Genomic DNA, 26,067 nt, shown 5'->3' with positions numbered 1-26,067 from the left:
CAGTAGATAGATTAAAATTGGATAAAGCCGCTGGCCCGGATATGTTACCAGCCGAATTCTATAAAATTCTTAGGGAAGAGATAAATGCCCCATTGGTAAAGTTATTTAATCAGTATTTTTGTAATGGTGGGGTTCCCTCCCCCTACTTTGTAGCATCCAGAATTGTACTCGTGCCAAAAAAAGAGAAAGACCCAGAAGCGTTGGACTCATATCGTCCCATCTCACTGCTTAATGCAGACTATAAAATCTATACAGCAATCTTAGCAAATAGACTTAAGGGGATCCTTGGCTCTTTGATACATGTGGACCAGGTTGGTTTTATGTTACATCGAAATCCAACGGCGAGTATTCGTAAAATTCTACTCCTCTTAGATTTTTTTCGATCAGAATGTATAAATAGGCGAATAAAACCAGCGATTCTTTCGCTAGATGCACAGAAGGCATTCGACTCGATTACCTGGGACCATCTTTTTTTCACTATGCAACAATTTGGTTTTAGTGGTAATTATCTAAATTGCATTAAAGCTTTATACACTAATGATTCTGCAGTATTGTTGGTAAATGGCATCCCTACAGAAACTTTCCATATTCTGACAGGTACCAGACAAGGCTGTCCGATCTCACCCCTTCTCTTCAACCTTGCAATTGAACCATTGGCAACTATGTTAAAAAAGCACCTAGAAGGAATTTTGTTAGGAGATGAATATCTTAAATTATTACTATACGCAGATGACTTACTATTATTTCTTAACAACCCTGAATACGAGATCCCTATTTTATTGGAAATAATTAATACATTTGGAACATTTTCGGGATATAAAATAAACGCAGCAAAATCAGATTTACTATGGATAACAAAATCTGCAAGTAATGGATATACGCCACCCTTTAAAATAGCGGACTCATATATTACGTATCTGGGTATTAAGATTAGTATCGATCCGGCAGAATGGTACCCTTTGAATTTTATTCCTCTGCTAAATAAAATACAGATAGAGCTTGGAAACTGGGCAAAATTTCCTCTGTCAATGACGGCAAAAATTAACTTGATAAAAATGATTACCCTACCCAAACTGATGTATTTAATGCAAAATATCCCAATTCCAATAACAAAATTTGATCTCAAGCGTTTAAATAGCTCCATTAGACTGTTTATTTGGGGCAGTGGCAAAAAGCGTATAGCTTTACAGAAGTTGTCACAGTTAAGACAATATGGGGGTCTTGTGTTACCAAATTTCGGTAACTATAATAGAATATGTTTGGCAAAGGTAGCGATGGACTGGCTTACTGGGGGGAACTATGTGGCGTCACTAGAAATAGAACAAAAATTAGTTCTGCCATATGACCTACAGGCACTATTACATTGCCCGATTAAGAAATTACCATCCATGGTCAAAAATAAGCCCACTTTGTTTCATATTATTAAAGCCTGGCAGGATATTAAGACTAGTATGAATGATAACCCGCTGATTTCAAACTTAGTTCCTATTTCTGGGAACCCCTGCTTCCCATCAGGTATCAAGAGTCAAATGTTTAATAAGTGGGCTATACTAGGACTCAAATATTTATCTCAGTTTAGGGACCCAGAGACTACCCGGGTGTATACATTTACAGCGCTTAGAGATCAGTTTTCACTTAACAACACAGAATTTTATGCCTATTTACAAGTCCGCCATTGGTATAATGAAACTATCAAAAATTGTACCAAGGAGTGGATACACCCGGGTATTAAAATGGGCCTTGCCTTTTTTAAAGCAGGTAAATGGTCAATTAGCTATTGGTATCGGATGATACAAACGGAGAGCGGTGAAATAAATGTATTAGAGATATCGGCAAAGTGGGCTAAGGATATTCAAAATATGGATCCATATAAAGTAAAACAGAGTATAATTGCGGTAGAACATGCAACTCTTTCCGCATCATGGCGAGAATCACAGTTCAAAATCTTGAATCGCATGTATATATCACCGGCTAGCTTAAATAGATGGTATGGGAATGTCTTAAATGTGTGACCTCGATGTAGTTCCATCAGGGCCGACCTGGTTCACATGTTCTGGAGCTGCCCCAAGATCCAGCAATTTTGGCAGCGAGTACAGTTCTGGATGAATAGATTACTGAGTATACAGATACGTATAGAGATACAGCATATTTTTTTCTTGGTTAATTTGAGAGATCTTGGGGAATACGTCCCTAATATTGATTTTATTAATACAGCAATTCTGGGAGGCAGATATCTTATCCTAAAAAATTGGAAAGCCACTAGGGAACCTAAAATTAACAATTTAACTTTCCTACTTCATGCACAATATCAAATAGAGCATATTGATAGCCTTAATCAGGGAACTAATCATCAAGATAGATTCGAACATAAATGGTTAGAATTTATTAGGAGATATAGAAACAATATATAACCAGAATCGAAGCCCGTCGCTGTATACTGCCTCTCCTTTCTCTTCTCCTTTTTTTTTTTTCTTTTTTTTTTTCTCTCTCCTTTTCTTCTCTTCCTTTACCTTTCTCCCCCTGAACAACTTGTCCTAATCCCCCCCCCCGCCTTGGTCTTATTAAGGATGGTTTATAGAATATGGTAAAATACAGGTAGGACTAGTGAAGCGCTAAATCAACCTTTGGTAGTAACTGTAGTTTAAATGTTGAGGTTCGTCTCTTTTTTATTAGGTTTGTGTTCTACATGAATAAAACTAATATCATGTATAGTAGTTGAAATAAAGTACTGCTAAGCTAACTATATAATAAGAGATATGGATGATAATGTTTTGTAATTTATTATGCCCATGTGGAAACAACATGTTTACTTTGTACATGTCTTGTGAACTTCAAACAATAAAAACAAAATGGAAAATAAAAATTAGAAAATAATCTAAGTGTCTCCAATAGGATGCCTCCACAGCCTTATTCTATCAAATAGTTGGCACTTACCATGTGAACATGTCTTTGTATGGTGTTCAAGGTCAGCAGATTTGAAAGATAATGCCAGACATGATCCCATTGGTATTCTTCAATTTCAATCTTGTCTTTTTCCACTGTCAGTCTGGGAATTCTTCACTGTCATTCTTCGAATTCTTCCCTTTCAGTCTTTACATGAAGTCATCTCCCTAATGGCATATAATTGTTTTTTAAAATTACTACTACAAGTGTGTGAATCAGTTCTGTACCCCTCTCCCACCCCCCATTTCTGAATAAATTTCTGTCACTAGCTTACTAAGCGTGTGTAGCATCTTGTGTTATGTTCTATCAAGTGTGAAGATGAGTCATATTGAGCAGAACGAACCTCTAATGTGTGACTTTGAACCATAGTCATGCTAGAGGATAGTTATGCTAGAGTATCCCTTTCAGAGTATTTACATTTTAAGTAATGTGTAAACTAAATACTAGTTTAGAAAATGTATGCCATATGATGTATTTGTGTACAATTCATGCCAGCAACAGTCCATACATTTATACTTACCAGCTGATGTCCTCTTTAAAAACCAGGTGGCAAAGACTCGCTACAGGACCCAATGACCAGAGCATCACCTATATTAATAAATGAAACACATTTTTAGCATTTGATGAACAATCCTAACATGTTTGCACAATTCTCTATTTGTCATTTCCCTAGAGTTCACATCTATTGACAATACTCCAGTCTAACTTCTATTATTTACCGTCTAAAGTGGCAGTTGATGATGTCTGCTCTGACATTGAGCCCCTCGTCCCGGAATGGCCCCTCTAGAACTGGATCATCCTCCTCATCTCTGAGGAGGTTTCGGTGCGCCTGGACGGCCTGCAGCATCCCAGCCCGCTGTGCAATATTATGCAGGACACTACAGGCTATAACGATCTTAGCCACCTTCTTTGGGTTGTACTGGAGGGCTCCTCCCGACCTGTCAAGGCACCTGAACCTCATCTTCAGGATCCCGAACATTCATTCAACCACTGCCCTGGTTCTCTTATGAGCCCTATTGTAGCGCTCCTCAGCCACATCAGTCGGGCTACGCAAGGGGGTAATAAGCCAAGGGCGGCTCATGTAACCAGAATCACCTATAAATTATGAACAGAACATAATTCAAACTGAATCCTCAAAATTGTATTTTGAGTCCAATAAAAGTTTTTGTACACAATAATCCACTAACAAATGTTTATTTTTTAAAATAATAATCTAGTTGAATCTTATTCTCTATCTTCCCATTTCAGCTAAGACATGCTACATATGCATATTTCTCCTAAACCAGACCTTGTGTAAAATGCCAACTAAATGGTTACATTGCATTCTCTATCTGAGCATTTAAGGTAAGACATGCTACATATCTGCATTGAACTATAACTAGACATTTGCGGAAAGAGACAATGACATGGTTAAATAGCATTTGCAAATATCTTCCCATTTCAGCTAAGACATGCTACATATGCGTATTTCTCCTAAACCAGACCTTGTGTAAAATGCCAAATAAATGGTTACATTGCCTTCTCTATCTGAGCATTTAAGGTAAGACATGCTACATATCTGCATTGAACTAAAAGTAGACATTAGAGGAAAGAGACAATGACATGGTTAAATTGCATTGGCTGCTACCTTCCCATTTCAGCTAAGACATGCTACATATGCGTATTTCTCCTAAACCAGACCTTGTGTAAAATGCCAACTAAATGGTTACATTGCATTCTCTATCTGAGCATTTAAGGTAAGACATGCTACATATCTGCATTGAACTAAAAGTAGACATTAGCGGAAAGAGACAATGACATGGTTAAATTGCATTGGCTGCTATCTTCCCATTTCAGCTAAGACATGCTACATATGCGTATTTCTCCTAAACCAGACCTTGTGTAAAATGCCAACTAAATGGTTACATTGCATTCTCTATCTGAGCATTTAAGGTAAGACATGCTACATATCTGCATTGAACTAAAAGTAGACATTAGTGGAAAGAGACAATGACATGGTTAAATTGCATTGGCTGCTATCTTCCCATTTCAGCTAAGACATGCTACATATGCGTATTTCTCCTAAACCAGACCTTGTGTAAAATGCCAACTAAATGGTTACATTGCATTCTCTATCTGAGCATTTAAGGTAAGACATGCTACATATCTGCATTTAACTAAAAATAGACATTTGCGAAAATAAAAATAAATGGTTAAATTGCATCCTATAGCTGAACATTACGCTAACATTTTAAAACTACAGTGGCAATTGTCAAACTAATTAACCATGTTGTGCACAAATACTCACCAACGAGATAACCAGGGGGCATTTGTCTTTCCTCAAACGGTCGCCACAGGGACGACTGAGAGAGGATGCGGGCATCATGACAAGCTCCTCCAAAATTCGCACACACATGCATAATCATCATCTGTGCATCACAAACATACTGCACGTTGAGGCTATGAAAATGTTTGCGATTTCTGAAGGGCAAGTCATCAATTGGAGCACGCAGCGCAATGTGGGTACAATCTATGGCTCCCAAGACATTGGGCAATTCAGCAATAGCAAAGAATTCCCGCTTCAGGCGCCTCCAATCACCATCATTCTGTGGGAATCCTATGTATTGCTTACTGATACGTACCATGGCGTCCAGAAAGTTATCAAACACCACAGAGAATGTACCTTGAGACAGGCCATGCATGTACATTTCTCCGGATTGAAAATTCCCGGAGGCCAGGACGTATAGACAACTTAGCATCTTACTCATGGCGGGAACAGCAGTCCTTATTCTTATACGTGGCTCCAAATGAGGTTTAAGAAGATCGTAAAGGCCAATGAGCTGTTCGCGATTGAGCCGATACTTATCATAAACCTCAAAGTCGCTCATGTTTTCCAAGGTGGGTCTCACCCTGTAGACACGAGGACCGCGAACCAGACGAGCCCTTCGTCTCACTCGGAGACGCCGAGGCTGCCTGATTCTATCAACAGCTAGTTCGCCAATAGCAGCACCAGCAACGTCTACCATGTCGTCATCATCCATCTTTCAAAACAGCAGAGCAAGGCGTAACAAGGTATGCAAATTGATCTGATGTGGATCACAAGGGATGCTTTGGCCATGTTGTTTGGGGGATTTATAGTACAATTAGTCCAATGGTAGTGAGTTTGTAATGATTGCTAATTGTATTCACTTGTTTGTATGTGAGCGGCACAAATGCTTTCACAGTGGGCGTTTTTTTGGTGTTTGCTGAAATGTTGTTTTCCCCCAATGAATCTCAATGTGAAAGTGTCAAATATCACACATACAGTGCATGTTTGTAATGTTTGATCATATGCGTAATCAATATTTATTAAATGCGATCTTATAGTAACAAGCACACGTCCAGGCAAACATGAATGAAAGTACATAGTTGTGTATAATGTGCATCGAATGTGATCGATCAATGTTGCTGCAACAGTGTTTGTAAACGATAAAGTAACATCTGCCATCTGTAGTATTGTATATATAAGTGATTGCCGAGCTGTCAATATTGTATGCGTCCCTTTAAAATCGCAATAATAATTCTGAACTTCCGGCTGTCATCTGTAGTATTGTATATATAAGTGATTGCCGAGCTGTCAATATTGTATGCGTCCCTTTCAAATCGCAATAATAATTCAGAACTTCCGGCTGTCATCTGTAGTATTGTATATATAAGTGATTGCCGAGCTGTCAATATTGTATGCGTCCCTTTCAAATCGCAATAATAATTCAGAACTTCCGGCTGTCATCTGTAGTATTGTATATATAAGTGATTGCCGAGCTGTCAATATTGTATGCGTCCCTTTCAAATCGCAATAATAATTCAGAACTTCCGGCTGTCATCTGTAGTATTCTATATATAAGTGATTGCCGAGCTGTCAATATTGTATGCGTCCCTTTCAAATCGCACTAATGCTGAAGAACTTCCAGCTGTCATCTGTAGTATTGTATATATAAGTGATTGCAGAGATGTCAATATTGTATGCGTCCCTTTAAAATCGCAATAATAATTCCGAACTTCCCGTCTGCCATCTGTAGTTTTGTATATATAAGTGATTGCTGAGATGTCAATATTGTATGCGTCCCATTAAAATGGCACTAATACTGAAGAACTTCCGGCTGTCATCTGTAGTATTGTATATATAAGTGATTGCCAAGCTGTCAATATTGTATGCGTCCCATTAAAATGGCACTAATACTGAAGAACTTCCGGCTGTCATCTGTAGTATTATATATATAAGTGATTTGCGAGCTGACAATATTTATTAATTGTCCCATTCAAATCGCCCTAATAATGCTGTTCCAAACTTTTGTTTACGTATATGTTGTATTGTAGTATTGAGTGGTAAAGTTCTGAAAGGGGTGGTACAGTCGTGAATCTGTAATGTGTATGGTTGAATCTTCTAATGACGTCATCATATTATTAACCTGCCTATGTAGTTCTGAAATCCTCATTGTGTTGTTGTATTGTGCTACATTGTTAATGTGTGCTGAATAAAATATAAATGTGTGCTTTGTGGTTGCGTGATGGGTGATGCGTGTTATGTACATCTACGTATATATTGTGATTGTGTCCCACATATGCTGACTTCTATATAGCGGTCTGGCATTGTTGTTCCTTCCCATAAAGTGACATCTGTAATCTGGTGTAATGATGTTCTTCTTGTACGTAATTCCTAATGGTTTATTGTGATGGAATCATGATGTTAAAAGTACAGTAAAATCCATATGTTCTGTTTTGTGATTCCTAGAGAGAATGTAATGTGTTTTTCCCCCATCATTTGAATGCACATGTATGAGTGAATGCTAAAAGTAATGTATGTGCATCCATGACTGATCATGTGTTAAGCCTATGTAGATATGCTGTTGCTGCAAGCATATGAGTTGAATAAATGAAATGCAATAATAAAGGTATATGAGAGGTGTTTCCCATTGTGTACTGTTTGTGAATCCTGAAATGTTGTAATTATTTTTATGCCCGTTTAAATGTGATTTTATTTGTAAAAATGTTTGTTACTAGTGATGTTGATTTGTAGTTGATGTAATGTAAAAGTATGAAACAATTTAATGCTGTTGTGAATATTCAATAAGTAAAATCCATAAGTCCACCATAGGGAAATAGGCATTTCTTGATCCATTTGTCATAGCTGAGTCTAACGCAGAAAAGCATGTTTTTTTTTTTTCGATTTCTAGCGCTGGTATTTGGAGTTTTTTTGGCTACGCTATTTGCGTGCGTTAGGGAAATCTGTCTGTCGCGTGCACGAGCATGTCTTCCCCATAGAAGTCAATGGAGGCTCCAAATGTTGCTAATTTTTTTTCTAAGACTGGTTTTCCTCGTAAAGTGAGTGACGTCATGAGCTTGTGTGAAAAAGTAGCTAAATCGTGTTCATTTTGTAATAAATAACTTGTTTGTGTATGTAATGTGGTGTATATTTTTGGTATGCATCGATGAGTGTATGTTTGGGATAATATTATTAGTTATATGAAGCTATATGAGGGTCTTTTCCCATGTGTCAATGTAAGTCAATGGCAAAATGGATTTGTGTTGTTTTTTTTCTAACACCCGAGATCTCGCAACTTTGATCCTTTCTATTTGGATGAAAAAATATTAAATCTGATAAATAAATATAGTGTAGTGTTTGTATGAGTGTAAGTGTACTTTGTGTAATATTTGTTTTGTGATTCGTGGATGTTTATTTTGTCGGTAGATGTTAACTACTGAGTCTGAGCTGTCGGTAGAGATTTGTGCGTTGGGTGATTTTTGAGTGTCGGTAACTAAACTCTAAATACCGGAGTCCGTAAAAAACAAGTGTTAGGAGCCTCTAACGCTGGTTTTGACGGCTACCGCCAAACTCTAAATCTAGGCTATAGTGTAATTTAAAATCAACAATAAAATTCCTAAAATGGCAAGAGGATTTGTCAGGCTTACGGTTAAAACTACCAACTTGCCTACCCTCTCCCTCCATAACACAATTAAAATCTCCTGCAACAAGTAAGGGAGAGGAGCCAGGGGCAAACAGACAAATGTCCTTTAACAGTTAATTTCTTTCTTTACCATTCGGGGAAGCATAAATGTTCATTAAACGAAGGTTAAAACCATTAAAATTAATGTCTGCTAAAAGTGCCCTTCCAGGCACAATCTCGGTCACGGAGCGAATGTCCACAAAACATCCTTTAAAAAGAATTCCCACTCCAGGTGATCTGCAGTCATTGGAACCAGACCAAATGGAAGGGCCTGCAGTCCAATCGCTCGGTAAATGTTTATATCCTAGATCATGGTCAATCCCACACTCCTGCAAAAAGAAAATATCAAACTGCAAAGTCATTAAATAGCCAAACAAAGCAGCTCTTCTGATGGGGCCCTTTAAACTCCTCAGATTGAGGGAAGTGACTTTAAGATCCGGCATAAGGAGGTCCTTAGGATAACCCGGTTAAGCCCCCAAAGTCAGACTCTGAACCAGAGTCTACTCCTATTAAACTATCCATATCTTCAGATGAGGAGAAAGAAAGCTGAGTCACATCCCGGGCCAATACAGATCTCCCAGCCCCATCACTGGTGCCAGAGACTTGCCGCTTAACATTAGGCCCAGAATCATCAGCCACATCATCATCCAGTTTTCTTTTTCTAGAATCCACCCATGCCATCTCCTGAACAGGAACATCTAGGGACACCGCAAATGATTCCTCCTCCACGAAGACCCCAGGATCCATATCTGAAGCCACTGACGAAAAGGTTTCCCCATCCGACACTGACTCCACAGAAACACTTTTATCAGGAACAGAGGGAACATCACACTGGACACTGGATACCATGATGACAGGCACAGCTACAGGAACCAAAGTCTCTCCACCGGACGGAACCACTAACTTCTGGACAGCATCACTCTCAGCAGGAACTGGCACCGGAGCCATATCACCAGGAACCACAGGACAACCTTCAATAACAGGAGCAGGAACAAGACCTGTAGAGGGATTTAAGAACACAAAAGAAGCCGCAGGCCCCACCACAGGAGTGGGAACCCTAGGCTCCATGACCGACACATCAGAAACCTCAGGAAGACTGGAAACTTGGAAAACTGGACCAGCTGCAGTGACAATAGCTGGATCTTGGAGGACGGACACCACTGGAACTGGAACTTTGACATCAGGTGTAGATTTCATCTGGTTTGGTCCCTGCGCAGCTACCTGTGCCCATGACCTTTTGGGTTTACTTGGACAGTCTTTAAAAAAGTGACCAGGCAGGCCACACCCATTACAGGTTATTTTTCTCTTACAATTTGCTGCAGAATGACCTCTTTCCCCACAATTACGGCACAAGGGCTTGAGGTCATCTTTACAGGTAGCTTGAGTGTGGCCAAACATACCACACCTTCGGCACAGCTGGGGCATTCCAGGATAAAAGTAGTAACCTCTGTAGTTTCCAATGATCACATTTAGAGGTGGATGCAACTCCCCACCAATACTTGCAGCATCCTCATGAAAACGGACAAAATACTTCCTTTTACTAGTCCACATATCATACTCATTCATAATTTTATGAGAGAATCGCACAGCAGAACAATAGCGTCTCAACCAATTCAAAATAAAATCTTCATCAACATAGGGATTGTACATGTGGACCACAAGAGGAACTTCAACACCACTGTAAAGAAGAGTAAAATGAATCCCATCAACCTTCAAATTATTGTAGGTCTCCAGAATCTTCTTATGCAGGTTTTGACAATCACCAGGACTCTTTAAGGTCAACTGGAACACACCTCTTGCAGGATCCTGCAGACAATACACACTCTCTTTTTTCATTCCCAGAGTGCTTATAAGTACATCCTCCACGACGTACTTCAACTTCCATTCTTCTTTCTTCCTCTCAGGAACCTCAATTCGAATTGAGTTCTTCAGCCTGGCATCAGAGCCAGAAGCATATTGCAGAAAAGACGTTAACCTCCATATAGCAATAAGAGAATCTTGGTATAATCCTCCAGGCCGAGAAGCAAAGGCCTTACGCCAGGGAATCGCAACCTGATTGCACCAGGATAGGACCTCCCCCAATAGCAGCATGTGGCTTTAGCCCATAAGGCGATGCCACAAGGCCAAGGGAGGGTATTCCTTAGCACTTTAAAAAGCGATAGGAAAGGGGGGTCACACTCTATACGTTCTGAAGAGAAACCAGAGTATAACATTTTGGCAGCTCAGTGCTTTTTCGGGCCAGGGAAAGCAATCTATTTTCAGCTTCCGGTGACTAAGCCCTCCTCCCAGAACACCAATTAAGCCAATTCTCAAATATGCGTTTGCCACGCAGCAACAGGGATTCTTTCCATATTTGATAGGTAGGCCCAAGCATTTTTCAAAGAAACAATGGGGTGACTAAAAAAAAAGAAGAAGAATTCTGGGCATCACATCAAAATCTGGCACACATTGCCATTTTGCATATGCAAATAGCGTTTTTCCAGAACTGCCAGGAATTCTGGGAAAAGGGAGAACGCTTGCATTTTGAGCAACACCTGTTCCTCTAGAAGCCACCTTTCTATTCTTCAACTTCAAATAAGAAACCCCAGCAAGCCAGGGTGTACAAAAAATTAAAAAGAAACTCAGTTATGCTCCTCTCCACGGAAATCTTTAGTAAAAGGTGATTTTATTATCAAAACATACATATACAAAGAAACATCAACAATGGAAAAACACATTAAACTTGGTGATCATTTAAACAACTCCAATAAAATCATAAAAACAGATGTAAAAACATACAATGCATAAAATCAAATCAATAAAATGCAAGATAAAAATATTAAAACATCTGTTAAAACATCATTTGTATTTTCCACATATTTATACACCAAAGTTGTTTAGCTTTTGAGGTTCCCATTTGTTTACAATCTCTATCTTGAACAGATAATAACTCTTTTTTAAACAATAAAATATTTCTTTCCTTACATAAAGCCTCTTTTAAACAATTTAAAACAATCCATAAAACACGTGACTGGTCACCTGAAGGACAATTAAAATGGCCATATAAAACCACTTCATGATCTAAAGCTCTTAGACCTGTAATCCATTTTAAAAGTGGCCCTTCTAAATGCCACACCTCCTGCACATAAAAACAATTCCAAAACAGATGAAGGACAGATTCATCAGAGGCACAACCTTCACAGGGACATGTTGCTCGTGCCACAAAACCTCTCCTGTGCTGAAAAGCCCTGGTTGGCAAACACTGATAAACTATAGACCAGGCTAAATCTTTTTGAGAATTTGACAAATAAGGCTGGGACACATTTTGCCAAATCTTTTTTGACCTGGCTTCTGAAAAATTAGCCACCGGCTCTAATCTTTGCTCATTTATTAAAGCAGAAGTTAATTTCTTTTGATCACATAAAATATTAGGACTAAAACTCTGGAGATGATAGAGACGGATATTTTTTTCTAAAATAACATACTGGCGAGGTGGATTTAAAAGCGCAGGAAATTTAAGAGATATTGTATAAAATTTATACTTTCTAAAAAGATGACCAGTAGCGTATCTTAAAAAGGCAGCAAAAGTACTTTGTTTGTTAAAATTATTAAAACACAGGGTAAAAAACTTTACATATAAAAACAAAGTAATATCAGGGGCACCTTTACCACCATTAGCTTTTGTTTTACAAGTAATTGTTCTTCTTAATGTTTCCACTTTAGATCCCCATAAAAAGTGGAAACACACTCGCATTAGCTTTCTGATGTACATGTAGGATGGAGGAAAGACCAAGGCCACATAGAGCATTAAGGGCAATAATATCATTTTAATAACTAAGATCTTTCCCTCCATCGACAGGAGCCTCAGCTGCCACAAAGCAACTCTCTTCTTACATTTCTCTAAAACTGCATCCCAACTTTTAAAACCATTGTTAATATCATCAAACAGAATTCCCAGTATTTTGATTTTGTCCCTCTGGATTGGAATATTAGGGGTCTGAGAAACATCCCAATTCCCTATCTCAAGACATTCATATTTTGTTACATTCAACTGTAATCCAGAGGCACAACTAAAATACTCAGTAGTACGTACAGCTCTCTTTAAGGACTCAGGGGTAGTAAAGTACACACTAACATCGTCCATATACCCCAGAGCCTTCACTTGCAAACCCCCTCCACCCGGAATGGGCACACCTCTTATAAACTTATCTTTTCTCAAAAGGCATAAAAGCGGCTCAATGGCACAGATAAAAAGCAGGGGAGACAAGGGGCACCCCTGTTTGACTCCAGACTTTAAAAGCACCTGCTCAGATAAAAAACCATTGATTAAAACTTCACTAAAAGAGAGCTTATATAAAACAGAAATAGAATGAATAAAAACATCAGGAAATTCAAACTTTTTTAAAACTTTAAAAAGAAATTCATGAGACACACTGTCAAATGCCTTTTTAAAATCAAGTGATAAAATAGCTAAACTTTGACCTCTTTCTTTTTGGTACCAGATCAGATCACGGATGACATTAAGGTGTTCCCAAATTGCACGTCCTGGAACACCACAAACCTGATCTGGATTAATCAATTTGCTAATAACAGTTTTAACACGATTAGCAAGAAGTTTAGCCATTATTTTATAGTCAACATTTAAAAGAGTGATAGGCCTCCAGTTTTCTAATTTAGCTCTATCACCCTTTTTAAAAATTAAAGTAATAATCCCTCTTCTCCAGGAAGGGGGAAAGACATCAACCTTAAAAGCCTCTTTAAAAATACATAAAAGATCATCCTTTAAAAAAATCCCAAAACTTTACATAAAACTCTATAGGGAGGCCATCTTTACCTGGGGTTTTCCCTGCAGAGAAACTTTTTAAAACATCATAAATTTCACACATATTAAAATCTCTAGTTAAAAACTGTTGATCTTCTGTCCCCAGCACATTTGTTAAAACACCCAAGGCATCATTTAAAAAGGACTGATCTACACATTTAACATTAAAAAGGTCTTGATAAAAAGCACAAGCAGATTTTAAAATGCCCTGAGTGGAGGTCTGACCCTCCATCTCTAAAATTAGCCCTTTAGTTTCTGCCACTTGTTTAAAAAAGAATCTAGAGCACTTCTCATCTTCCTCCAGACGTTTAATACGGGCATTAAAAATAATCTCTTTACCTTTCAAATCTAAAAACCTTCTAATATCAGCTTTAAGGTTAAAAATAATGTTATCAACACCAGAAACACCAGCTTCCCTGAACTTATGAAAGGTCTGCAACCTGACATTCAAGTCTTTAAAACAATTCTTTCTTTCTTTAGCTTTCCTCTTGCCAACTCTAATAAAAAAGTTCTTAATTTTGGGCTTAACATCTTCCCACCAGTCTAAAATGGATTGCTGGGGATATTTTAGCTTACGCCATCTGTTGTATAAAATGGTAAATTCATTTATAACTTGCTCATCTTCTAACAATAGAGTATTAAGCTTCCAAGGGCTCTTTTGAACTTTAGATTCACCCTTTAAACCCAATACAACTTTCAAAAGCCCATGATCAGAAATAATATTATTTTCAACTACCGCATGCATTAAATTAAAATCACTTGAAGCAAACATAAAATCAATATGAGAACTAACCTGACCATTGTACCATGTATATCCAGGGACAGAGGGATGCAGTTTTCTAAAAACATCATGTAATTTAAAATCAACAATGAAATTCCTAAGTTGGCAAGAGGATTTGTCAGGCTTACGGTTAAAACTACCACCTTGCCTACCCTCTCCCTCCATTACACAATTAAAATCTCCTGCAACAAGTAAGGGTGAGGATCCAGGGGCAAACAGAAAAATGTCCTTTAACAGTTCATTTCTTTCTTTACCATTCGGGGAAGCATAAATGTTCATTAAACGAAGGTTAAAACCATTAAAATTAATATCTGCTAAAAGTGCCCTTCCAGGCACAATCTCGGTCACGGAGCGAATGTCCACAAAACGTCATTTAAAAAGAAATCCCACTCCAGCTGATCTGCAGTCATTTGAACCAGACCAAATGGAAGGGCCTGCAGTCCAATCGCTCTTTAAATGTTTATATCCTAGATCATGGTCAATCCCACACTCCTGCAAAAGGAAAATATCAAACTGCAAAGTCATTAAATAGCCAAACAAAGCGGCTCTTCTGATGGGGCCCTTTAAACTCCTCACATTGAGGGAAGTGACTTTAAGATCCGGCATAAGGAGGTTCTTAGGATAACACGGTTAAGCCCCCAAAGTCAGACTCTGAACCAGAGTCTACTCCTGTTAAACTGTCCATATCTTCGGATGAGGAGAAAGAGAGCAGAGTCACATCCTGGTCCAATACAGATCTCCCAGCCCCATCACTGGTGCCAGAAACTTGCCGCTTAACATTAGGCCCAGAATCATCATCCACATCATCATCTAGCTTTCTTTTTCCAGAATCCACCTCTGCCATCTCCTGAACAGGAATATCTAGGGACACCGCAAATGATTCCTCCTCCACAAAGACCCCAGGATCCACATCTGAAGCCACTGACGAAAAGGTTTCCCCATCCGACACTGACTCCACAGAAACACCTTTATCTGGAACAGAGGAAACATCACACTGGACACTGGATACCATGATGACAGGCACAGCTACAGGAACCAAAGTCTCTGCACCGGACGGAATCACCAACTTCTGGACAACATCACTCTCAGCAGGAACTGGCACCGGTACCATATCACCAGGAACCACAGGACAACCTTCAGTAACAGGAGCAGGAACAAGACCTGTAGAGGGATTTAAGAGCACAAAAGAAGCCGCAGGCCACACCACAGGAGTGGGAACCCTAGGCTCCATGATCAAGACATAAGAAACCTCAGGAAGACTGGAAACTGGCAAAACTGGACCAGCTGCAGTGACAATAGCTGGATCTTGGAGGATAGACACCACTGGAACTGGAACTTTGACAACAGGTGTAGATTTCATCTGGTTTGGTCCCTGCGCAGCTACCTGTGCCCATGACCTTTTGGGTTTACTTGGACAGTCTTTAAAGAAGTGACCAGGCAGGCCACACCCATTACAGGTTATTTCTCTCTTACAATTTGCTGCAGAATGACCTCTTTCCTCACAATTACGGCACAAGGGCTTGAGGTCATCTTTACAGGTAGCTTGAGTGTGGCCAAACATACCACACCTTCGGCACAGCTGGGGCATTCCAGGATAAAAGCAGTAACCTCTGTAGTTTCCAATGATCCCATTTGGAGGTGGATGCAACTCCCCCAATACTTGCAGCATCCTCACGAAAATGGACAAAATACTTCCTTTTACCAGTCCACATATCATACTCATTCATAATTTTATGGGAGAATCGCACAGCAGAACAATAGCGTCTCAATCAATTCAAAATAAAATCTTCATCAACATAGGGATTGTACATGTGGACCACAAAAGGAACTTCAACACCACTGTAAAGAAGAGTAAAACGAATCCCATCAACCTTCGGATTGTTGTAGGTCTTCAGAATCTTCTTATGCAGGTTTTGACAATCACCAGGAGTCTTTAAGGTCAACTGGAACACACCTCTTGCAGGATCCTGCAGACAATACACACTCTCTTTTTTTATTCCCAGAGTGCTTATAAGTACATCCTCCATGACGTACTTCAACTTCCATTCTTCTTTCTTCCTCTCAGGAACCTCAATTCGAATTGAGTTCTTCAGCCTGGCATCAGAGCCAGAAGCATATTGCAGAAAAGACAGCATCTCAGACGTTCACCTCCATATAGCAACAAGAGAACCTTGTTATAATCCTCCAGGCCGAGAAGCAAAAGGCCTTACACCAGGGAATTGTAACCTGATTGCACCAGGATAGGACCTCCCCCAATAGCAGCATGTAGCTTTAGCCCATAAGGCGATGCCACAAGGCCAAGGGAGGCCGTTCCTTAGCACTTTAAGAAGCGATAGGAAAGGGGGGTCACACTCTATATGTTCTGAAGAGAAACCAGAGTATAACGTTTTGACAGATCAACGCTTTTTCGGGCCAGGGAAAGCAATATATTTTCAGCTTCAGGTGACTAAGCCCTCCTCCCAGAACACCAATTAAGCCAATTCTCAAATATGCGTTTGCCACACAGCAACAGGGATTCTTTCCTTATTTGATAGGTAGGCCTAAGCATTTTTCAAAGAAACAATGGGGTGACTAAAAAAAAAGAAGAATTCTGGGCATCACAGCAAAATCTGGCACACATTGCCGTTTTGCATATGCAAATAGTTAGCGTTTTTCCAGAACTGCCAGGAATTCTGGGAAAAGGGAGAACATTTGCATTTTGAGCAACACATGTTGCTCTAGAAGCCACCTTTCTATTCTTCAACTTCAAATAAGAAACCCCAGCAAGCCAGGGTGTACAAAAACTCAAAAGAAACTCAGTTATGCTCCTCTCCACGGAAATCTTTAGTAAAAGGCGAAAGATTTGTGCGTTCTGAAGAGAAACCAGAGTATAACATTTTGGCAGCTCGGCGCTTTTTCGGGCCAAGGAAAGCAATCTATTTTCAGCTTCAGGTGACTAAGCCCTCCTCCCAGAACACCAATTAAGCCAATTCTCAAATATGCATTTGCCACGCAGCAACAGGGATTCTTTCCATATTTGATAGGTAGGCTCAAGCATTTTTCAAAGAAACAATGGGGTGACTAAAAAAAAGAAGACTTCTGGGCATCACAGCAAAATCTGGCACACATTGCCGTTTTGCATATGCAAATAGTTAGCATTTTTTCCAGAACTGCCAGGAATTCTGGGAAAAGGGAGAACGCTTGCATTTTGAGGATTTTGATTATATCTGAATATAATCCCTGCACCATTGGTGCAACATGCAAATTTGTAGCGGTCTCAAATGAAAATGAGCAAAAGGGATCGCGTCTGATGCTGCAATCATGAGACCTAAAACTTTAATACACAAAGCCACTGAAGGGAATGATAGAGACTGAAGGTTTAGACAAGCTGAAACCAATCTGAAACGTCTCTTTTCTATTAGGGATAGACTCATGGACACTAAATCTATCTGGAAAACTAAAAAGGTGACCTTTGTCTGAGGAACCAAGAAACGCTTTGGTTAATTGATGCTCCAACCATGTCTTTGAAGAAACAACAGAAGTTGTTACGTGTGAGATTCTGCTAAATTAAAAGATTGAGCTAGTATCAAGATATCGTCTAAATAAGGAAACACTGCAACCTAGAAGGGCACCTAGAACTCTTGAGAATATTTTTGTGTTGTTGCAAGGCCAAAGGGAAGAGCGACAAATTGGTAATGCTCATTTAGAAAAGAGAATGTTAAAAATTGATAGTGATCTGGATGTATCGTAATGTAAAGGTAAGTGCCCTGTAAGCCTATTGTGGACATGAAGAGAACTTGCTGAACAAAAGGCAGACTAGTGCTTATAGTCACCTTCTTGAAAGTTGGGACTCTTACAAAACGATTTAAAGTTTTCAGAAAATTGGTCTGAAAGAATTTTCCTTCTTTGGTACAATAAATAGATTTAAATAAAAAAACAATCCTCCTTCCTGCTGTGGAACTGGGACAATTACCCCTGAAAATTCTTGATCTGAAACACATTTCAGAAGGGCTTGAACTTTTACTGGGTTTTTTGTTACATGGTTAAGAGAGAATCTCCCCAAGGGAGGACTTATTCTGAATCCTATTCGATACCCCTGAGAAATTATATTGTGAATCTACTGATTTTGGACAGAGTCTCTCCAGACTCTTTGAAATAGCTTCAGTCTGCCCCCTACCAGAAGAACTGGATCGAGGACCGCACTTTCATGGAGGTTTAGGGGCAGGATTTATTCCAATTCGGAGATGGTCTCCAATTAGAGCCAATGGCCTTAGGGGAAGGAGTGGTTGTCTGTTCTCTAATCCGACAAAAGTAACAAAAACGATTGTGAGCTTTAAATTTACCCTTAGATTCTTGTCTTGGTGCAGAAAAACTCCCTCCCCCCAGTGATAGTGGAAATAATAGAATCCAATTGAGAACCAAAAAGATTATTTACCTTGAAAAGAAAGATTGCAATCTTATTTAGATACCATGTCAGCATTCCAAGATTTAAGCCATAAAGCTCTTCTAGTACGAATAGCTAAAGACAAAGATTTGATGTTACGTTTCACAACATCAAAAAATATCATTGCAAATAAAATGATTTGCATGTTGAAGTAAGAGAATAATATTAGATAATCCTGGGTCTAAAGACAACTGCTGAGCTAAACTGTAAAAACCTAGAATGTGATTTAGTTACTTTATGTCCTTTGCTGTAGATTGCTGTATGGTAACTTCTCATTACTTGTTGTGAAACATTGTATATAGATATAATACACATTGAGTCTGATGTGAGAATGTACCTTAATATAACCCCTGATATTATGACTAAACATAAGGGGTTAACATCAAGGAAATTATTATGGTTTTGTTTTAAGTAAAGAACCCTTAGCTCTGGCATTTACTTATTAGAGAAACCTTCAGTGACAAATTGAAAATACTGAGCTCATGTGGTTAATATAAGAACCTGTCTTATCAGATACCAATTTATGTATAATGCACATCAAAGGAGTGGAACAGTAATATACGTAAATGAGAGGCACAAACTACTCACTCGAGGAGATCCGGATTGAGCTGCAGAGTAAGCGTGTAAGGTAGACGCTGAACTCACGAGGTTTACAGCTGGCAGTCTCTGCATCGGAGAAGGAGAGGCGCAGCTGGCGGTGACGTCACCGTGAGGCTGGAAGATTGCTCCGTCGGTTCCTTCAGGAGTAGAGCAGTCTGGGAAGCGGTGAAGAGAGTTCGTCGGTGTACAGAGACAAGGCAGGTCTCACTGAACGGCTGGGGGTAAACAGCAGGGAGAGCTGCAATCCTGAAAACCTGGTTAGGAAAAGGCAGGGTAAACTTATGAGAGATGCTGAGAAGTACTCAGAGAGACTGATATGTAATGGGCGAGACCAGAATACCAAGCAAAGTATTCTGGGTAACCCATGAATTTATAGGGGAGGGAAGGGAAATCCTTAAAGGTATAGAGGTTAGTTACACAGCACCCCCAAAAAATGAACACCTCCGGGGTTCATTAATGAGGACGTTTAGGATTCCTCCTATGGAATAAAGAGACCAAGCATGGAACTGACAAATTAGTAGCTGGCTCCCAAGAATCATCCTCCGCAGAATAACCCTTTCAATGGATAAGGTATTGCAACTTTCCAGAAACAATACAGGAGTCCAGAATAGACTGAATCTCAAATTCATGATCAGGCTCAATAGGAGGAACCATGGGAGAATGACGAACATCAGTCCGAAGACATCTGTACGGTTTAAGAGGAGACACATGAAATGTTGGGTGTATCCAATACTGTGATGGAAGCTCCAGGGTGACAGCATTGTCATTAACAATTTTCTGGATAGGAAAAGGACCAATATAGAACCTGTTGAATTTTCTGGAAGGAATTGATAATCTCAAATGCCTAGTCAACAACCAAACCAAATCACCTGGTGCATATGCAGCTGAAGGTTGTGGTATGAGGTCATAGTATTTCTTTTGTCTAGCTTGAGAGGCTTTGATATGGTTTGCAGTAATCGTGAAAGTTTCTGCAATAGTGTTGATAGTATCGTTGACCACGGGAGAACTGTTTTCATGTTGTTCAAGAAAATTGAATGTTGGATGGAAACCAAAATTAATGAGTGTTGATGAGTGTAAGGAATTGTTATACGCGAATTCTGCGAGGGGTAGTAAGTCGGCCCAGTCATCCTGTTGTTGAATAGTGAAACATCTTAAATACTCCTCCAGCCACTGAATAGTTCTTTCGGTTTGACCATTTGTTTGTGGGTGGAAGGAAGGTACTAAGGCGTCTTGTGATCTTTAAGGATTTACAAAGATCTTTCCAGAGGTTAGAAGTAAATTGTGTACCTCTATCAGTTGTTATGGACAGAGGTAGACCATGTAACCTGAAAATGTGTTTAATGAACAAAGTTGCAGTTTCTAATGAAGTTGGCAGTTTGTGGTAGGGTATAAAATGACACATTTTTGAGAACAGATCAACAACTACCAAGATGATGTTATAAGTTTTAGAAATTTGAAGTTCTACAATGAAATCTGCAGTGATGTGTGTCCAGGGTCTATCTGGAATTGGGAGAGATAGTAGATGCCCAAAAGGTTTCTATCTATTAACTTTATATGTGGTACAAACTTCACAATGGAGAATGTATTCCTGCACATCAGACTTCATCTTTGGCCACCAGTAATTACGTTTTAATAAATAATAAGTTTGCTGTATTCCTGGATGACCTGTTAGTTTGGAGTCATGATTGGTATGTAGGATAGTGTGTCTTGAGTTTGGAGGAACATATATGTTATCCCCATAATAGAACAAACCATCTGACTTTCTGTTTAACTTACTTTTTGGGTAAGAGTCATCAATGAGTTGTTCATGATGGAGATCTAATGCAGTAGGGTCAATTATCCCTAAGTGTGGAGATAAACATTCTTTTGGAATTACGGTACCAAAAGTTGGTTTTACTTTGGGCTTCTCTGGTAATCTGGATAGTAGGTCAGCTTTCCTGTTTTTATGAGCAGGTCTGTATGTGAGTATATAAGAAAACCGTGAAAAGAATAAACTCCAACGGACTTGACGAGCTGTAAGTGTCTTAAGATATTGGAGATTCCTATGATCAGTGAAGATTTGTATAGGGTGTTCGATACCTTCTAGTAAATGTCTCCATTCCTCCAGTGCTGACTTCATGGCTAATAGCTCTTTGTTGCCTATGTGTTAGTTAAGTTCCGAGGAATTTAACACCCTTGACTAATATGCCACTGGATGAATTGGAGCCTTACTAGTCTCTTGTTGTGAAAGAACAGCTCCTATAGCATATTCGGAGGCATCAACCTCCAGAATGTAATGAAATTTTGGATTTGGGTACTGCAAAATAGGAGCAGTTATGAAACTAGATTTTAAACACTGAAATGCTTGATCAGCTTTTGGAGACCATAGGAAGGTAACATTGTTTTTTGTTAATTGAGTGAGAGGTTTAGATATGTCAGCGAAATTTTAAATGAATTTCCTGTAGAAGTTTGAAAATCCAAGAAACTTCTGTATGTCTTTTTTATTTTTAGGTGTTGGCCAATCTTGAATGACTTGAATTTTAGCTTTATCCATTGATATACCACTTGGTGTTATATGGTAGCCTAGAAATGTTATATCTTGGCTATGGAAAATACAATTCTCTAATTTGGCATAGAGATAATGGGCTTGTAATCTTGCAAGAACCTTTCGTACATGCTTGATATGTTGCTGTTTATTGAGTGAATAAATTAGGATATCATCAAGGTAAATTACCATATAAGTATTCAATAAATCTCTGAAGATATCATTTATGAATCTTAGGTCGCTGACGCATTACATAGCCCGAAGGGCATAACTGTATATTCATACAGTCCATATCGCGTTCTAAACGCAGTGAGCCATTCATCACCTGGCCTCATGCGAATGAGGTTGTATGCTCCTCTAAGATCAAATTTTGTATATACAGTTGCTCCCTTCAATCTTTCTATTAGTTCAGGAATAAGGGGTAATGGATATCTATTCTTTACTGTTCGTTTGTTAAGTTCCCTGTAGTCAACTATTGGTCTTAAGGTGTGATCTTTATTCCTTACAAAGAACATACCTGCCCCTGCTGGTGATGTAGATGGTCTTATAAACCCTTTACAAAGATTTTCGTTTAGGTAGTTTTTTAATTCTATCAGTTCTTTTTCAGAAAGTGGGAAGATATGGCCGTAGGGTAGGTCTGAACCAGGAATAAGATCAATAGGACAATAGTAAGAGCGATTCGGAGGTAAATTTTCTTCTTTTTTGCAGAAAACGTTTTTAAAGTCAAAGTACTCAGAGGGTATGACATGTTCTGTTACTGTCAAAATTGATACATTTTGTATACATGTTTTTTGACAATAGTCTGAGTTAAACAATATGTCACTATTCTGCAAATTGATAGTGGGTTGGTGTAGCCTTAGCCATTGTAACCCCAATACTACTGGAAAAATAGGGGATGCCAGAACATAAAAAGAGATGTATTCTTTATGTTCATTAGCTATCACAAGTAAGGGTATTGTCTCATGTGTAATGAGACCAGACTGTAATTGATTACGATCTATTAAATGGACAGACAAAGGTTTCGATTTTTTTATGAGTGGGATTTTATTCAGTTTAACAATATTAGAGTCAATATAGGACATAAAGGCTCCTGAGTCGATTACGGCATTAAGTGGATGGTGATGATGTTCCCACTGTAGGAGAATAGGTAGTTTAGTGTAAGTTAATTGTTCATTAGGAAATTACAAAATGTATGAATAGTCTTGTCCCTTACCTTTTTTAGATCTGTTTAAGATGGGGCAAGTAGGTACATCATGCTGTTTGGAGGCGCAGTATAGACAGAGGTTATTCTCCTTTCGTCTTTGTTTTTCAGCTGAAGTTAAAGGGCCCCTAATAACCCCTATTTCCATAGGCTCATCACTATGTCTTGCTGAAGAAATAGGTGTGATAGTTTCTTTATGTCTAGGGAGTGTATCAGTAGTGAATTTCTCACGCTTCCTTTCCCTAATTCTATGATCAATTTTTATGACCAGGTGCATAAGTTGTTCTAAATCGTCTGGCATATCAAGTCTTGCTAATTCGTCCTTAATAGCCTCGGACAATCCCAATCTGAATTGGTTCTTTAAAGAAATTAAGTTCCATTCTGAATCTTTCTGCCATATCTTGAATTCAGAGATGTAATCATCTACTGCTCTTTTATGTTGTTTCAATGCTCTTAATTTATTATCTGCAGTAAGCTGCCTGTGTGGATCCTCATAGAGAGTAGATAAAGTTTTAAAAAACTCTGTTGAGGAATTCAAGATAGGGTCATTTTGCTCATACTAACTATCTGCCCACGCTCTGGGCTCTCCTCTTAAATAAGAGATAGTTTTCAGAACTTTTTTCATTATGGAAAGTTTTTGGCTTTAATGAAAAAAAAAGTGTACATGCATTGTGAAACTGTCTGAATTGTTGTCTGTTACCAGAAAAGAGGTCAGGGGGACTAATAGGTTGCTCATTAAGTGTTTCAGTATGTGATGGTACTGCACTAAGCCCTTCTTTAATAACATTTCTTAAAGTTTGATTTTCTACCTGTAACTCCCTTAACCCTTGGTTAAGCTGTTCTACTTTTTGACCTAGATTCATAACATGATTATACAATTCTTGAGAATCCATCTTGCTGTTAGTTTTATTTTTTAAGGCTTGGTATTTCCTGTAAAAACCCAGAATGTGATTTAGTTACTTTATGTCCTTTGCTGTAGATTGCTGTATGGTAACTTCTCATTACTTGTTGTGGAATATTATATATAGATATAATACACATGGAGTCTGATGTGAGAATGTACCTTAATATAACCCCTGATATTATGACTAAACATAAGGGGTTAACATCAAGGAAATTACTATGGTTTCGTTTTAAGTAAAGAACCCTTATCTCTGGCATTTACTTATTAGAGAAACCTTCAGTGACAAATTGAAAATACTGAGCTCATGTGGGTAATATAAGAACCTGTCTTATCAGATAACAATTTATGTATAATGCGCATATAAGGAGTGGAACAGTAATATACGTAAATGAGGCACAGACTCCTCACTCGAGGAGATCCGGATTGAGCTGCAGAGTAAGCTTGTAAGGTAGATGCTGATCTCACGAGGTTCACAGCTGACAGTCTCTGGGTCGGAGAAGGAGAGGCGCAGCTGGTGGTGAAGTCACCGTGAGGCTGGCAGATTGCTCCGCCGGTTCCTTCAGGAGTAGAGCAGTCTGGGAAGTGGTGAAGAGAGTTCGTCAGTGTACAGAGACAAGGCAGGTCTCACTGAATGGCTGGGGGTAAACAGCAGGGAGAGCTGCAATCCTGAAAACCTGGTTAGGAAAAGGCAGGGTAAACTTATGAGAGATGCTGAGAAATACTCAGAGAGGCTGATATGTAATGGGCGAGACCAGAATACCAAGCAAAGTATTCTGGGTAACCTATGAATTTATAGGGGAAGGAAGGGAAATCCTTAAAGGTATAGAGGTTCGTTACATAAACTGTCCAACCAAAATATAGAGGCAGCAGCAACATCAGTGATAGATATAACTGGTCTAAGAATATAGCCTGTATGCAAATATGCCCTTCTAAGATAAGATTCAAGATTTCTATCTAAAGGGTTTAAAAATAAGTGTTGTCTGCTATAGGAATGATAGTACCTTTCCCAAGAGTTAAAATAGCCCCATCAACTTTAGGGACTGTTTCCCAAAGTTCGAAATTAGCAATAGGTAAAGGATACAATTTTTAAAACCTAGAAGAAGGATTAAAAGAAGTACCAGGCTTAGACCATTCTTTAGCAATGAGATTAGAGATAGCGTCTGGAAAAGGAAATACTTTAGGAGTAATAACAATAGTCTTAAATACAGAATTTAAACAATTACTAGGTCTATCATCAGGAGTTTTAGGCTCCTCAATCCCTAAAGTAAATAATACTTCCTTAAAAAGAGGACAAATATATTACATTTTAAGCAAAAAAATATTTGTCAACCGCTGTCTCTGATGTAAAAGCCTCTGAATCAGAGGAACCCCCATCAGTAGAAGATACCTCAGTATGCTGTCGGTCAGTACAAAATTCACTAGATTTAAGAACATAATGCAAAAGCCTTTAACATTTATTTGAATGCAGAATAGCAGACATAGCCTTCTCTATGGCTGTAGCAATAAAATATTTAATTGCTGCAGAGATGCCCTCTGCATTAGACTGGGGATTATTAACAGTGATAGCATTTATATTCATAGAAATATTGTCAGAATGTAACAAAATATTAAAACAATATCCACATAATTGAGCTGACAAAATCAGATCAGCCTTTAACAACAAACACACTTATCTTTTTGTAGAAAAATGTTCATGCAGCTCAGTTTCTATGGTAATTTCTGAGGCAGGTTCAGTTTGAGACATAGTTGCAAAAAAAATAAAAAAATATATAAATAGTTTGCAATTTTATATCTATGCTTCTATATATAGCAAACTTGAGAGAGTGGGAAACAGTGCTCATATATATAAAAGGAAGCCTTGAAATAAGCAGTGATATAACACATGCTGCATTTAGCTTATTTAGCTTTCTAACAAAAAATGAAAACA

General features: G+C 38.7%; 1 non-coding gene across 1 annotated transcript; it reads right to left on the bottom strand.

The window, feature by feature from the left end:
- Window positions 1–17,243: 17,243 nt before the first annotated feature.
- On the bottom strand, window positions 17,244–17,359 carry LOC128658534 (U5 spliceosomal RNA). The gene has a single exon (XR_008402215.1). It is a non-coding gene; the product is annotated as a U5 spliceosomal RNA (small nuclear RNA).
- Between the last annotated feature and the right edge of the window lie 8,708 nt (window positions 17,360–26,067).

This window comes from Bombina bombina, chromosome 4 (assembly GCF_027579735.1).
Source record: "Bombina bombina isolate aBomBom1 chromosome 4, aBomBom1.pri, whole genome shotgun sequence".
NCBI lineage: Eukaryota > Metazoa > Chordata > Amphibia > Anura > Bombinatoridae > Bombina > Bombina bombina.
Note: the sequence above shows the minus strand (reverse complement) of the source record. Positions and strands in the feature narration are given on the sequence as shown.